At 34.0% G+C, this 15,660-nt stretch overlaps 1 long non-coding RNA gene across 1 annotated transcript in view; it reads right to left on the bottom strand.

Moving 5' to 3' along the window:
- Window positions 1–212: 212 nt before the first annotated feature.
- LOC127538811 (uncharacterized) overlaps window positions 213–15,660 on the bottom strand; it is a 69,363-nt gene continuing 53,915 nt past the window's right edge. Inside the window, exon 4 of the long non-coding RNA XR_007947762.1 lies at window positions 213–519. This is a non-coding gene — a long non-coding RNA (uncharacterized LOC127538811). The remainder of the gene's footprint in view (window positions 520–15,660) is intronic.

Raw genomic sequence — 15,660 nt, 5'->3', positions numbered from 1 at the left:
GGCAAGAGTATTATATAATAAGACTGGAAAAATGAGCCAGAAGCAATCAATCAACAAATATTTATTAAGTACCTCATATGTGCCAAGTACTGTGCTAAGTTCTTTTTTTTTTTTAATTTTTTATTTAATAATTACATTATATTGACACTCGTTTCTGTTCCGATTTTTTTCCCCCTCCCTCCCTCCACCCCCTCCCCTAGATGGCAAGCAGTCCTTTATATGTTGGATATGTTGCAGTATATCCTAGATACAATATATGTTTGCAGAACCGAACAGTTCTCTTGTTGCGTAGGGAGAATTGGATTCAGAAGGTATAAATAATCCGGGAAGAAAAACAAAAATGCAGATAGTTTACATTCGTTTCCCAGTGTTCTTTCTTTGGGTGTAGCTGCTTTTGTCCGTCATTTATCAATTGAAACTCAGGTCTCTTTGTCAAAGAAATCCACTTCCATCAAAATATGTCCTCATACAATATCGTTGTCAAAGTGTATAATGATCTCCTGGTTCTTGTGCTAAGTTCTAAGATATAAAAAGAGACAAAAGACAGTTCCTCAAAGAGTTCACAATCTAATAATGCCCTAAATGCCTACAGAGGATTTTGTATTTTATCTTAGAAAGAATAGAGATCTATTGGACTTTTAAGCAAGGACGTGAAATGATCAGATTATAATTAGGATTATCACTTTGGTGCTATGTGGATAACAGACTAAAAAAAGGAGAGATTTGAAAAGATAAAATTAATTAGTAGATTCATGGAAAGATGGCTCCCAAGTTCACTTGGAGAACAAATAAAGGCATTTTGTTATTAGTTTTATGATGCCTCCAAAGGCAATAAGAAGCATCATTTCATGGAACATTTGGTCATCTGTATCACAGAGATTCATTAAAAGAATTTTTAAAAGACTCCATGAAAATTATTACAGCTCATCTACTACCATCTGTTACAGAGGACAAAAAGGTAGAGAAATTCTTAAAAGGACTTGATAACATTCTCTAAAATACTATCTTTTAATATTCAATGACTTCAAAGTTGAAAAGTTGGAAATATGTAAACACAATTAAGAAAACACATGTTGGAAATAAGGAAAAAAAGAATCCAAAAATTTATAAGCTACACAGAAAAATCATACCCACATTCATTCTATTAATCCTCTTCAAGAAAAGAAGGACAAAGCACTAAATGTATTGGGTATTATATTTTAATAGATGGAATATGACAAAGTCATTCCCAAATTAGGTGTTTGTGTCTTGTCAAAGATTATTGTTATAATAATAACAAAGGTTACAATTAATTTAAAGGAAAAAAAGACTATAAATTAGAAAAAAAACATGTTATTAAGTTAAAATTAAAACAACTCCATATTGTTGGTTTATTTATTTAATATTTAACATTTAAAACATTATATTATTTATTTTTACATATTTATGTAAACATATTTACATAATATATTTTTATGTATTTAACATATTTAAACATATTGAAAAGAGTTGCTGATGTTAAAAAAAAAAGGGAGAAAATGGGTGGAAGAAAATACATCACACTGATTATGATTATTTCATACAAAAATATGACTGATATAAAGCAGTTGTTCTAATGTGCACACCTAAAGAACCAAAAAAAATCAGTCATCAAACAACTGACTTCCTTGTCAAACAGAGCAATGTGGCAGCCAAAGGCTGACAATTTTAGAATGTAAACATGTTTACAAAATCTTATGGAGAAGTATAGTGGAATATTGTGAGCACTATTGCCTCATAAAACAGAGAGAAGCAAGGAGGGAAAAACCAGTTTAAAGAAAGCTTGTTCAGAGACCCAGCAGAGCAAAATTATTCCAAGAGCATTTATGAACGAAAATGAAACAAGTATAACAAACAGATCAAACAATGGAAATACTTATTATGATCTTTACAACAAACTTCTTCATAACAATCTCCCTTCACTATCAAAGACAGTTGAACTATTAGCATTTGGACTCTAACTTCACAGTTCCAGGTATACTTAAAAAAAGGAAATCAGAAATGGGACTGAAAAAAACAAAGATAGGAAATTTAGTTTGACTGAATCAAGCATACATATACTAAGAATGTACATTTTAGAGGTAAAACAGTTGTGAAAGTATTGAGGTATTAATTCTCAAAGTCTTTGGCATAAAAAATTTCAGACTGAGAAAAATTACTTTCTCTCTTGTATTAATAATTAATTATTGAATCAAAATCAAGATTTTTTCTTTTTTTTTTACTACCTCATCCAGAAATCAACCAGTGTGGGAAAACTTTCTCAAAGACAGTAAAAGAAATTCTAAGATCAGATTAATAGATGGATTCCTGCTCAAGATAGACTGGGAAAATGTTGGTTCTCTCCTCTGTCAGACAGTTGATATAGAAATTGATAAATTTCTTTGATCAAGACTTGGGTGACTGGGAGGGTGGAGCTAAATGGTGGAGAGGACACAGACATGTTTTTCTGAGCTCTCCTCTACCCTCAAATGATTTTTACAAAACTCAGTCTCTGAATTACTACTTGACTGTCAGAACCCACGAATATTGGGAGTACAATACATTACCAACAGAAGATAATTTCGAAACTTGCTAGAAAAGGTCTGTTTTTGCCCACTTGTGGGGACAGAAAGGGGCTAGGCTGTTATGGGCTAGAACTCTGAACTTGAAACAAGGTGTTAAGTCAGTGGAATTGATAAAAGAAAATAGTTGTTCAATACATGTTCTTAGTACTTAATATAGTTCTACAAGATTCACATTTATAATAAGCATATAAGCTTGGCCAAACTCAGCCAGAATCAGAACTAGGGAAGATAGAGACATTGGTGGTGGTCCTCCTGCCTCCCCTAACTAAGGGACCAACCAAGACACATTCAGGAAGGCCTCAAGAAAGCTGGCCAGGGCTCCAGGAAAGAAGACAATAAAGGATTTGGACTTTAACACCTGGCTGCACTTGTGGTGATTATGAACTGAAACAAAGGCTGCTCTCAGAAAACCGAAACAAAGAACATTACACTAGGCCAGGCATAGACTCAGGCAGATAGGCAATGAGATCACATAGAACAGCTCACAATGAGCAGACTAGAATGGGGCAGGGTGTGGTCTCCATGGAAAATCTGTAGGGAGAACTCTATCAACAGTGTCAAGCTACTCTGCCCTGGGAGCAAGCCAGTAGATCATCAGGGAAGCTATAAACACAGAATGTAAAGACTATAACTCCAAAACGCTAGAGTCTCTCAGGACCTGACACACTCAACACTAGAAGGGACTCAGCATGCTCTCAGAGTAGCCATTAATCCCAGTGCAACCACTACTATCCCACTGCTGCTTCACTGCTACTTCCTGTTGTCTGTAGAGGCAGCTTGGAAATACCCCATTACCCCAAAAGGAGACTGCAGTGGTTTTTGTTGTTGTTGTTTTAATGAGTAAAAAGGCAAAGCAGGCTCTAACTATAGATAGCTTCTATACTGAAAAAGAGCAGATTTCAAAAGCTGAGGAGACTAAAAACAGCCTATCTCTAGATGAAAACCCAAAGGTGGATATGCTCTAATGCCCACCACATAAGGCTCTCATAGAAGAAATTGAAAAGGATCTTAAAAGAGAGCTAGAAGAAAAATGGGAAAAGGAAAGGGAAGCTTTACAAGAAGATCTGGATAAGGCATATAATTCATTAAAAGATAGAGTGGAAAAATAAAACAACTCCCTAAAAACAAAAAAAAAAAAAAAAAAAAAAAAACGGGAATTTGTGAATGGGAAAAAGAAATAACTTCTTTTAAAAAATTTGTGAAATGGAAAAAAATTCCATAAAACAAAACAACTCATTTAAAAACTCAATTGGACAATTACAAAAAGAAATAAAAAAAATAAATGAAGAAAATAATTCATTAAAAATCAGAATTGAACAAATCGAAATGAATGATTCAATGAGACACCAAGAATAAGTCAAGGAAAACCAAAAAAATGAAAAAGAAAAAATGTTAAATACCTACTTGGGAAAACAACAGACCTGGAAAATAGATCTAGGAGAGAGAGTCTAAAGATTACTGGACTCCTTGAAAGTCTGAAAAGGATGCATTTACTGTTTTTGCCTTACTGCATTTGAGTTTGAGGTTTTTATGTCCTAATATATGGTCAATTTTTGTATAGGTTCCATGAACTGCTAAAAATAAAGTGTACTTCTTTCTGTCTCCATTATGTTTTCTCCAGAGATCTATCATATCTAATTTTTCTAGTATTTTATTTGCCTCTTTGACTTCTTATTTATTTTGTGGTTTGATTTCTCTAATTCTGAGAGTGCAAGGTTGAGATCTCCCACTATTATAGTTGTGCTGTCTATTTCTTCTTGCAGCTCTCTTAATTTCTCTTTTAAGAATTTAGATGTTACACCACTTGATGCATATATGTTTAATATTGATATTACTTCATTATCTATACTACCCTTTAGCAAGATATAGTTCCCTTCCTATCTCTCTCTTTTTTTTTTTTTTTTTTTTTTTTTTTTTTTTGCTTTAGCTTGATCTGAGATCAGGATGGCTACCCCTGTTTTTTTGACTTCACCTGAAGCATAGTAGATTTTGCTCCAACCTTTTACCTTTAACCTGCATGTATCTCTCTGCTTCAGGTGTGTTTCCTGGAAACAACATATTGTAGGAGTCTGGCTTTTAATCCATTCTGCTAACCACTTCCTCTTTATGGGGGAGTTTACCCCGTTCACATTTATGGTTAAAATGACTAATTCTATATTACTTGTCATTTTGTTAACCCCTGTTTATGCTTTTCTCCCTTCTTTTCCCCTTACCCCCCTTCCCAATATTAAGCTTGTGAGCACCACTTGCTTCTCACAGCCTTTCCTTTTTCCCCCCACCTTAGAGTTCTTCCCCCTATCTTACCCTTTTCCCTCACAGTTTCCGTATTCCCTTCCACTTAGCTTATTCCTTCCCTTTTCACTTTTCCCTTCTCACTTTTCAATGAGATGGGAGAAGTTTCACCATAAATTGAATATGTCTAAAATTTTTCTCTTAAAGCCAATTCAGAAAGCAGTAAGATACCCACTATATTCATCCCCCTCCATTCTTTCTCTCAGATATATAATAGGTTTCCTTTGCCTCTTGAAGAGATGTAGTACCCCTACTTTGCCCTTTTTCTGGTACAATGTCCTTTCCACAACTAGTGTTCTAGAACAAGGTATACATGTATACCTTTATACATCTTTATAGCATAAATATAGTTCTCAAGATTTCTTTTTACCTTTTTAGGTTTCTCTTGAGTTCTATATTTGTAGATCAAACTTTTTGTTAAGTTCTGGTTTTTTCATCAAAAATAGGTGAAATTCGCATATTTTGTTGAATGTCCATCTTTTTCTCTGGAAAAAGATGCTCATTCTGGCTTGGTAAGTTATTTTTGGTTGCATACCAAGTTCCTTAGCCTTTCAAAATATCATATTCCAGGCCCTTCGATCCTTTAATGTGGATGCTGCTAGATCCTGGGTGAGCCTTATTGTGGCTCTTCGATACTTGAATTGGGTTTTTCTAGCTGCTTTCAGTATTTTTTCCTTCATCTGAGGGTTCTGGCATTTGGCCACTATATTTCTTGGTGTTTTGATTTTAGGATCCCTTTCAGTAGGTGATCGATGAATTCTTTCAATGTCTATTTTACCCTCTGTTTCTATGACTTCTGGGCAGTTCTCTTTGATAATTTCCTGGAAAATAGTGTCCAGGCTCTTTTTTTCATCATACTTTTCTGGGAGTCCAATAATTCTCAGATTGTCTCTCCTGGATCTATTTTCGAGATCTGTTGTTTTCCCAAGAAGGTATTTCACATTCTGTTCCATTGTTTGATTTTTTTGGTTTTGCCTGATTGATTCTTCTTGTCTCTTCGAGTCATTCAATTCCATTTGTTCGATTCTGATTTTCAATGAAGTATTTTCTTCATTCACTTTTTAAATATCTTTTTCTAATTGTCCAATTGAGTTCTTTTGTTCTATGGAATTTTTTTTTTCCATTTCGCCAATTTTATTTTTTAGAGAGCTATTTTCTGTTTCCATTTCACTAATCCTATTTTTCAAGGATTTGATTTCTTTATCCACTCTGTCTTTAAATGAGTGGGATGACTTCTTCAGACTCTCTTGCCAAGCCTCCCTCTCCTTTTCCTATTTTACTTCTAGCTCTCTTGTGAGGGCCTTTTTAATTTCTTCTTTGAGATATCTCTGCTGAGGAACAGATGATCTCCTCCTTTGGGGAGTCACCTGGAGATAGTCTGTTTTTAGTCTCCTCAGGGTTTAGAGTCTGCTCTCTATCCATATAGAAGCTGTCAAGGGTTAAGGTCCTTTTCAATTTTTTGCTCATTTTGTCAGAGAAGACTCAAAGACAAACTTTCCTGGCGAATCTCAAGGATGGCTTCTCTTGGTAACTACTTGTGGGTTTTTTTTTCAGTCAAGCATTAATTCAGAGGCTTGTAATGAAATGAATTCTGAGAGAAAATGCAGAGTTTACACAGCTGTGCGCCTTCTCTCTGCCATCTTGGCCGGAAATCCCTTGAAAGTCATAATGAAAAAAAGAGCCTAGACACTATTTTTGAGGAAATCATCAAAGAGAACATATAATCTTGAAGATAAAATAGACAGTGAAAGAATTTATCAATCACCTACTGAAAGAAATCCCAAAATTAAAACTCCAAGAAAGTTCCTTTCTAAATTCCTGGCTAAATTCCAGACCTATCAGATTTTTTCCCAAAAAATACTACAAGCAGCCAGAAAGAAAAATTCAAATACCGAGGAGGCACAATAAGGAGTATTCAGGATTTAGCAGTATCCACATTGAAGGATCAAAGGTCCTAGAATCTGATATTCCAAAGGGCAAAGGAACTTGGTATGCAGCCAAGAATATTTACCCAGCCAAATTGAGCATTTTTCCCAGGGAAGAAGATGGGCATTCAATGAAATAGGTGAATTCCATTTATTTCTGATGAAAAAACCAGAGCTAAACAAAAAGTTTGACCTCCAAATATAGGACTCAAGAGAAGCATAAAAAGGTAAAAAAAACTCTTGAGATCTATATTTCTGTTGTGGATATACATAAAGAATACATGTATAATTTGGTTTTACTGTTATAAAAAAAAGGATCTAGAGGTGGAAAGAAAATTGTATCAGAAAATGGGAAAAGTGGAGGTACTACATCTCACGAAAAGGCAAAGGAAATCTATTATATCTGAGGGAAAGAAGGGAGGGGGATGAACATAGTATGAATCTTACTCTGATCAGAATTAGCTCAAAGAGAAAATATTAGACATATTCAATTTACAGAGAAACTTCTCCTGCCTCATTAAAAGGTGGGAGGGGAAAAGTGAAAAGGAAAGGGGTAGGATAAATAGAAGGGAATATAGACATTGTAAAGTAAATATTTGAGAAAAGGGAGAAACTCTAAGGGGTGGGAGGGATTCTAAAGAGGGAAGATTGTGTGAGGCAAGTGATGCTCATAAATTTAATACTGGGGAGGGGACTAAGGGGTAAAGGAAAGAGAAAAACATGATGTGAGGAAAACAAGATGGCAGGAAATACAGAATTAGTAGTTTTAACCATAAATGTGAATGGGATAAACTCCCCCATAAAGCAGAAGCAGATAGCAGATTGGATTAAAAGCCAGAATGCTTCAATATGTTACTTACACAATTGAAGCAGATGATATATACAGAGTAAAAGTAAAAGACTGGAGTAGAATCTACTATGTTTCAGATGAAGTTAAAAAAAAAAAAAAAAAAAAAAAAAAAAAAAAAAAAAAAAGCAGGGGTAGCCATCCTGATCTCAGATCAAGCTAAAGCAAAAACTGATACAATTAAAACAGATAAGGAAGGGCAATATATTTTGCTAAAGGGTACCATAGATAATGAAGCAATATAAATACTAAACATATATGCACCAAAGAATATAGCATCTAAATTCCTAAAGGAGAAATTAAGAGAGCTGCAAGAAGAAATAGACAGAAAAACTATGATAATGGGATATCTTAACCTTGCACTCTCAGAATTAGGTAAATCAAACCACAAAATAAATTAAAAAGCAGGTAAAGAGATAAATAGAACACTTGAAAAGTTAGGAATGAGAGATGTTTAGAGAAAACTAAATGGAGACAGAAATGAGTACACTTACTTCTCATGGAATCTATATAAAAATTGACCATATATTAGGACATAAACACCTCAAATGCAAATGCAGAAAGGCAGAAATAGTAAGTGCATCCTTTTCACATCATGATTCAATAAAAATTATATTCAATAAAAACTAGGGGAAATAGACCAAAAGGTAAGTGGAAACTAAATAATCTCATCCTAAAGAATGAATGGGCGAAACAGCAAATCCTAGACACAATAATTTCACCCAAGAGAATGACTATAATGAGATGACATACCAAAATTTGTGGGATATAGTCAAAGTGGTAATAAGGGGAAATTTTATATTTTTAGAGGCCTATTTGCATAAAATAGAGAAAGAGAAAATCAATGACTTAGGATTGCAACTAAAAATCTAGAAAAAGAGAAAATTAAAACCCCCTAATCAAACACTAAACCTGAAATTCTAAAAATAAAGGGAGAGATTAATAAAATTGAAAAAAAAAAACTATTGAATTAATAAATAAAACTAGGAGTTGGTTCTATGAAAAAAAACAACAAAATAGATAAACCCTTGGTAAATTTAATTAGAAAAAGGAAAGAGGAAAATCAAATTGTTAATCTTAAAAATGAAGAGGGAGAACTTTCCACTAATAAAGAGGAAATTAGAGCGATAATTAGGAGATAATTAGGAGTTACTTTGCCCAACTTTATGCCAACAAATTTGATAAATAAAATGGATGAGTACCTTCAAAAATATAGAGAAATATATAACAAGCTATTAATCAACTCCCTAAGAAAAAATCCCCAAGACCAGATGGATTTATATATGAATTCTACCAAACATTTAAAGAACAATGAACTCCAATGCTATATAAACTATTTGAAAAAATAGAGATTGAGGGAGTCCTATCCAAATCCTTTTGTGACACACTCATGGTATTGATACCTAAACCAGGTAGGATGAAAACAGAGAAAAAAAAATATAGAACAATCTCCCTAATGAATGTTGGTGCAAAAATCTTAAATAAAATATTAGCAAAGAGATTACAGAATATCATCCCCAGGATAACACACTATGACCAAATAGGATTTATATCAGGAATGCAGGGCTGGTCCAATATTAGGAAAACTATTAGCATAATTGATATCAATCACCAAATTAACAAAAACCAAATGATCATCTCAATAGATGCAGAAAAAGCAGTTGGATTAAAATCCAATACCCATTCCTATTTAAAAACACTAGAGGGTATAGGAATAAATGCACTTTTCCTTAAAATAGTAGCATCTATTGAAAACCATCAGTAAGCATCATATGTAATGGGGATAAACTAGAACCATTCCCAATAAGATCAGAAGTAAAACAAGGTTGCCCATTATCACCATTATTATTCAATATTGTATTAGAAATGCTATAAGAGTTGAAAAAGAGATTAAAGGAATTAGAGTAGGTAATGAGGAAACTAAATTATCACTCTTTGCAGATGATATGATGGTATACTTAGAGAACCCAAGAGATTCTACTAAAAAGCTATTAGAAATAATCCACAATTTTAGCAAAGTTGCAGGATACAAAATCAATCCACATCAATCATCAGCATTTTTATATAGCACTAACAAAATCCAACAGCAAGAGATATAAAGAGAAATTCCATTTAAAATACCTTTTGATAGTATAAAATATTTGGGAATCTATCTGGCAAGGGAAAGTCAGGAACTATATTAGCAAAACTAAAAAACACTTTCCACACAAATAAAGTCAAATCTAATCAATTGGAAAAATATTAAGTGCTCTTGGATAGGCCAAACGAATATAATAAAGATGAGAATACTCCCTAAACTAATCTTTCTATTTAGTGCTATGGCAATTAGACTCCCAAGAAATTATTTAATGACCTAAAAAAAAAAATAACAATAAAATTCATCTGGAAGAACAAAAGGTCGAGAATTTCAAGGGAACTAATGAAAAAAAAAAAAAAATCAGATGAACGTGGCCTAGCTGTACCTGATCTAAAACTATATTATAAAGAGTGGTCACCAAAACCATTTGTTACTGGCTAAGAAATAGACTAGTTGATCAGTGGAATAAGTTAGGTTCACAAGACAAAATAGTCAATAACAATAGCAATCTAGTGTTTGACAAACCCAAAGACCCCCAACTTTTGGAAGATAAAAATTCACTATTTGACCAAAAGTGCTCAGAAAATTGGAAATTAGAATGGCAGAAACTAGGCATGGACCCACACTTAACACTGTATACCAAGATAAGATCAAAATGGATTCATTATCTAGAATAAAGAATGAGATTATAAGTAAATTAGAAAAACATAGGATAGTTTACCTCTCAGACCAAAAAAAAGTTTACCTCTGTGACCAAAGAAGAACTAGAGATCATTATTGATCACAAAATAGAAAATTTTGGTTATATCAAGTTATAAAGCTTTTGAACAAACAAAACTAATGCAAACCAGATTAATCTGGGGTAGCAATAAACTGGGAAAATATTTTTATATTAAAGGTTCTGATACAGGCCTCATTTTCAAAATATATAGAGAATTAACTCTAATTTATAAGAAATCAAGCCATTCTCCAATTGATAAATGGTCAAAGGATATGAACAGACAATTTTCAGATGATGAAATTGAAACTATTTCTACTCATATGAAAATGTGTTCCAAATCATTATTGATTAGAGAAACACAAATTAAGACAACTCTCATATATCACTACATACCTCTCATATTGGCTAAGATGACAGGAAAAGATAACTACAAATGTTGGAGGGGATGTGGAAAAATTGGGACACTGATACATTGTTGGTGGAGTTGTGAATGGATCCAACCATTCTGAAGAGCAATTTGGAACTATACTCAAAATGTTATCAAATTGTACATATCTTTTGATCCAACAATGTTACTACTGAGCTTATATCCCAAAGAGATATTAAAGAAGGGTATGTGCCAAAATGTTTGTGGCAGCCCTCTTTGTAGTGGCTAGAAACTGGAAATTGAATGGATTCCCATCAATTGGAGAATGGCTGTGGTATATGAATGTTATGGAATATTATTGTTCCGTTCTGTTCTGTAAGAAATGACCAGCAGGATGAATACAGAGAGGCTTGCAGAGACTTACATGAACTGATGCTAAGTGAAATAAGCAGAACCAGGAGATCATTATACACTTCAACAACAATAGTATATGAGGATTCTGAGGGAAGTGGCTATCTTCAACAATGAGAAGATCCAAATCGGTTCCAATTGATCTGTAATGAATGAACCAGCTACACCCAGTGAAAGAACACTGGGAAATGAGTATGGATCACAATATAGCATTTCCATTCTTTCTGTTATTGTTTGCTTGCATTTTTGTTTTACTTTTCAGGTTATTTTTACCTGCTTTCTAAATCTGATTTTTCTTGTGCAGAAGATAACTGTATAAATATGTATACTTATATTGTATTTAACATATATTTATTTAACATATTATATATTTTAACATATTTAACATGTATGGGACTACCTGCTATCTGATGGAGGGGTGGAGGGAAGGTGGGGAAAAATTGGAACAGAATTTTTGCAAGGGTCAATGTGGAAAAATTACTCATGCATATGTTTTGTCAATAAAAAGCTATAATAAAATAAAAAAAAAAAAGATTTGGGTGATCCAAGTTGTATACCCCCAAATCCTTCATTTGAATGAGCTTCTCATTCATTTTCTTATTAATTATTAACCAATCAGAGTTGATTGTCACTCTCAGGAATGCTTTCTTACAAATGGATTTTAGGCATTCAAGAGTGCCACTGACTTATTTTTATTAATAAACATGCTAGCTTTTTTAATAAAATTATTTAATTATCCAGAAATTATGTCTCTCAAACTTTTAAAATATCATAAGATTTTATTATTACCAGGAAAAGAAAGAGAAAACTCCAACTATTCTATGTTATTGTGTGTTTGTTTGTTTGTGTATATGTGTATGTGTGTGTGAAAGAAAGAGAGAGAAATCTGGACACATAGAGGGAATTCTTATGAATATATTAACAAATTTTCACAAATGATATCCCACAATAGATCATATCTTTTCTCTCATAAAACTGACAGAATACAAGATTCATATTTGCTTATTGCATATTTTTTATGGAGAATTATTTGATTGGAAAAGCAAAATGCCATCTCAAAGACTTTCCTCCAATAAGCTATCTCCTCTGCATATGAAAAAATTGCATTATATTCCACTGAAAGATATAGCAACATATATGAAAATATATTTTGCTTGACTTCCACATGGATAATAGATACACAATTGCTTCCCTTCTCAATGAGTCAGGGAGAGGCTAAAGGATGGAAGAAAATTTGGAATTAAAAAAAATTAAATGAATAGTAAAAATTAAGTAATACAAGTTTATTTGTTTTTTTTTGAAGAAAGACATAGAAAGAGCTAACTTTATTCAATCACACACATACACACATACACACCAATATGATAACTTCATCCTACCTCGCCCCATATATACACATCATTGTATTGTGCCACAGTTCTCCCTAATTCTCCCTGACTCAGTTTCCCTAATTGTCCCATTCAATTACTCTGCCTCAGGTTATAACAATTCCCTCTTAATGTTAGGATGAAGATCTTATATCTTAGACCAGGGGTCCTCAAACTATGGCCTGCAGGCCAGATGTGGCAGATGAGGACAATTATCCCCCTCACTCAGGGTTGTGAAGTTTCTTTATTTAAAGGCCCACAGAACAAAGGTTTTGTTTTTGCTATAGTCTGGCCCTCCAACAGTCTGAGAGACAGTGAACTGGCCCCCTATTTAAAAAGTTTGAGGACCCCTGTGACTTAGACCTTAGACTATAATCATTCCCTCATAATGTTTGATGGGATAAAGATCTTTATCCATTTTAGATGTTATTAGAATATCAGGAACCTCTCTAGTATCTCCCATTATGTTATCCTAGGGGCCTCCCCACATTAGGTCATCGCCATCCAAGTATCTCCCCCATTATGTCATTGTTCTTATTACCCTATAAAAGAATCTTGTATCTGACATTCATGGCTGGATTCTTTAGACGATAGTCTCATTCAGCCCTGGGACCAAACCATGGATCCATTTGGTCCCAGTAAATCTCTCCATTTAATAAGTTATTAAAATACTCTCTAATCTCTATTTTGCTCAGTTTCTCCAGCCTTACAACTGTAGCATACATAATATGATGCTCTGGAAAAAGTCCTTGACTTGGAATCAAGAGATGAATTCAGACTCCAATTATGCTACTTGCATATTCTTGGAAAAGTTGCTTGGAAAAGAGGTTAATTCTCTGGGTTTCAGATCTGTTAACTGAAGGAGTTGAACAAGATAATCCCTAAGGTCCCTTCCTGATGTATATCTATATGCTATTCAAGGTATAAATCAAGGACATGTATATTTACCAAAGGTATATATATGCCTTTGTATCACATAGAAGAGATCCAGTGCAGAAATTAAATCAAAGAGGGACTCCTTATAATTTGTAAGGTATCCCAGAACTTTGTTAGTAGATAAGATCATACTGATTGTGTCAAGCTTTGGACCCTTGCAAAATTTCTTGACAATGGGATTCTTAACCTTTCAAAAGAGTTTTATCTAACTATGCAAATAGGAAGATAACAAATAAACAAGCAGACAAGCCTAAAATGTTCCATTGTTTAGGCTATGATATACAGTTTCATAGCACTCACATGTCCAAGGATAATTGCCATTCGTTCATTGTCAATGTGGCATGAAATCTCCAAATGGAGATCTAAGGATTACTTCTGGGCCCTTAGTTTACCCCTTTTGTTGATGACTTAGATAAAATAATAGCTCATCAAATTTGCAAATGACAAGAATCTCAAATGATTTTGACAGGCTAACACATTGGACAAAAGATAATAAGATAAAGTTTAATAGTGAAATATAAAGACTTGTACTGGGGCACACAAAAAAATAAATTTCAAAAATAAAAGATGGGGGAGGCATGGATAGCAGTTGTCTTTAAAAGAATTTTAGGGTTTTAGTGGACTCTCTACAAGCTCAATAAAAGTCAGAGGTATAATTTGCCTGCCGCCCGCTCCCACCCTCCCCACCCCACGCCCCCCCCCCCCAAAAAAAAAATCTATCTTTGTAATATTAATATTTAATGATGATGATTTTGGTAAGCTGAATTTTGACTATTGCTTTGACTAGTCTGTCCACAGATATATTGCTTTCATATTTTTCTATTGATTTCCAAGCTTAAGAATTTTATCATTATCTTGTCCCAAAATTCCTTTGCTGCACTCAGTTCTTCCCTTATTTTCTCTCATTTTTTCAGACTTCATTTCTTTTTGCCATATTGTGAACATGCCTACTACATATCTGTAAGAATTAAGTTGTTTCTGATTTATTTTTGTTGCTATTTTAGAATCTTTTTGTCTGATATTCTTACCTTTGTGTATTCTATTATGAATGAATGAATAAATGAATTGGAATTTATTAGACACTTATGAGCCAAGCACTATATTAAGCGTTGAGGATATATATGTGTATATATGTATGTGCACGTGTACAAATACATACATACACACCCACACACTTCTAGATATGACCCCTGGTAACCTGATTTGACCAATAGATAAAAAGCAGAAACTAGATCAGTAGGGACAAAAATAGCAGGATAAAGATGGGACTGATGGGGGGAACCCCAAAGCTATCCTCTGCCTTGGGGGGAAAGCTTGAGAAATTCTCCTTAAAGTCTGGAGAAACTCTCCTAGGAGAGACCTGCCTCAGAGAATGAAGATAAAGTGGTTTCATTCTGTTATCTTGGTGGAACTAGCTACATCCTCTATTGAGTTGAGTCCACAACCACGTGCTCAAACTTAAGTGGTGTCATTTAGCTAGAGATCTAGATTTCTATTGACCTCTATTGAGTTGAAAATTGGCTCCTCAAGACTACTCCCAGTAAATGTTCTCATTCAACTGGAAATCTACATCTGGGGGCAGTAATCTCTTTCAATTGAAACTTCAGTCTCAAATCTCTTTTAAAAGACCAACTTTGGGACTCATTCCTTTACAGAGGCCCAAAGCAGGAACATGCCAGGCCAAGAGACCTCCCCTTGGCATAGCTGCTTGCAAAGACCCCTTGCCCACTGAGAAGACACCCTTTTCTCAGCATTAAACTTTCTTTATCTTTCTGCCAGGACTCCTCTGCTAGACCTTTACTTTTCTGTGGGGACCTTGCCATTGAGGAAGTTAGCCCCCTAGCAAAACCTGACTTCTCAGTGCCAATAAACTTTTTGCCAGTCTAACTTTTCGGGTTCATATATTCTTTTATGTAGGACCTGCGCTGACCAGAAGGAGTTCCCACAACTCTCTGCACTGTTTCAGACCTCATCAGGACCACAAATCTTCCAGAAATCCAGAGTCATCATTACACTAACTAGCACTTTAAAGTTTATGAAGCACTTTCCACGTGTCATATATTTTGATCCTTACAATTGTGGGAAATAGATGCTATTATTATCTCTATTTTACAGATGAAGAAATAGAAAATGAA

The sequence above is a fragment of the Antechinus flavipes genome, chromosome 1 (genome assembly GCF_016432865.1).
Source record: "Antechinus flavipes isolate AdamAnt ecotype Samford, QLD, Australia chromosome 1, AdamAnt_v2, whole genome shotgun sequence".
NCBI classification, from domain to species: domain Eukaryota; kingdom Metazoa; phylum Chordata; class Mammalia; order Dasyuromorphia; family Dasyuridae; genus Antechinus; species Antechinus flavipes.
The sequence above is the reverse complement of the archived record's forward strand: the minus strand, read 5'-3'. Positions and strand labels throughout refer to the sequence as shown.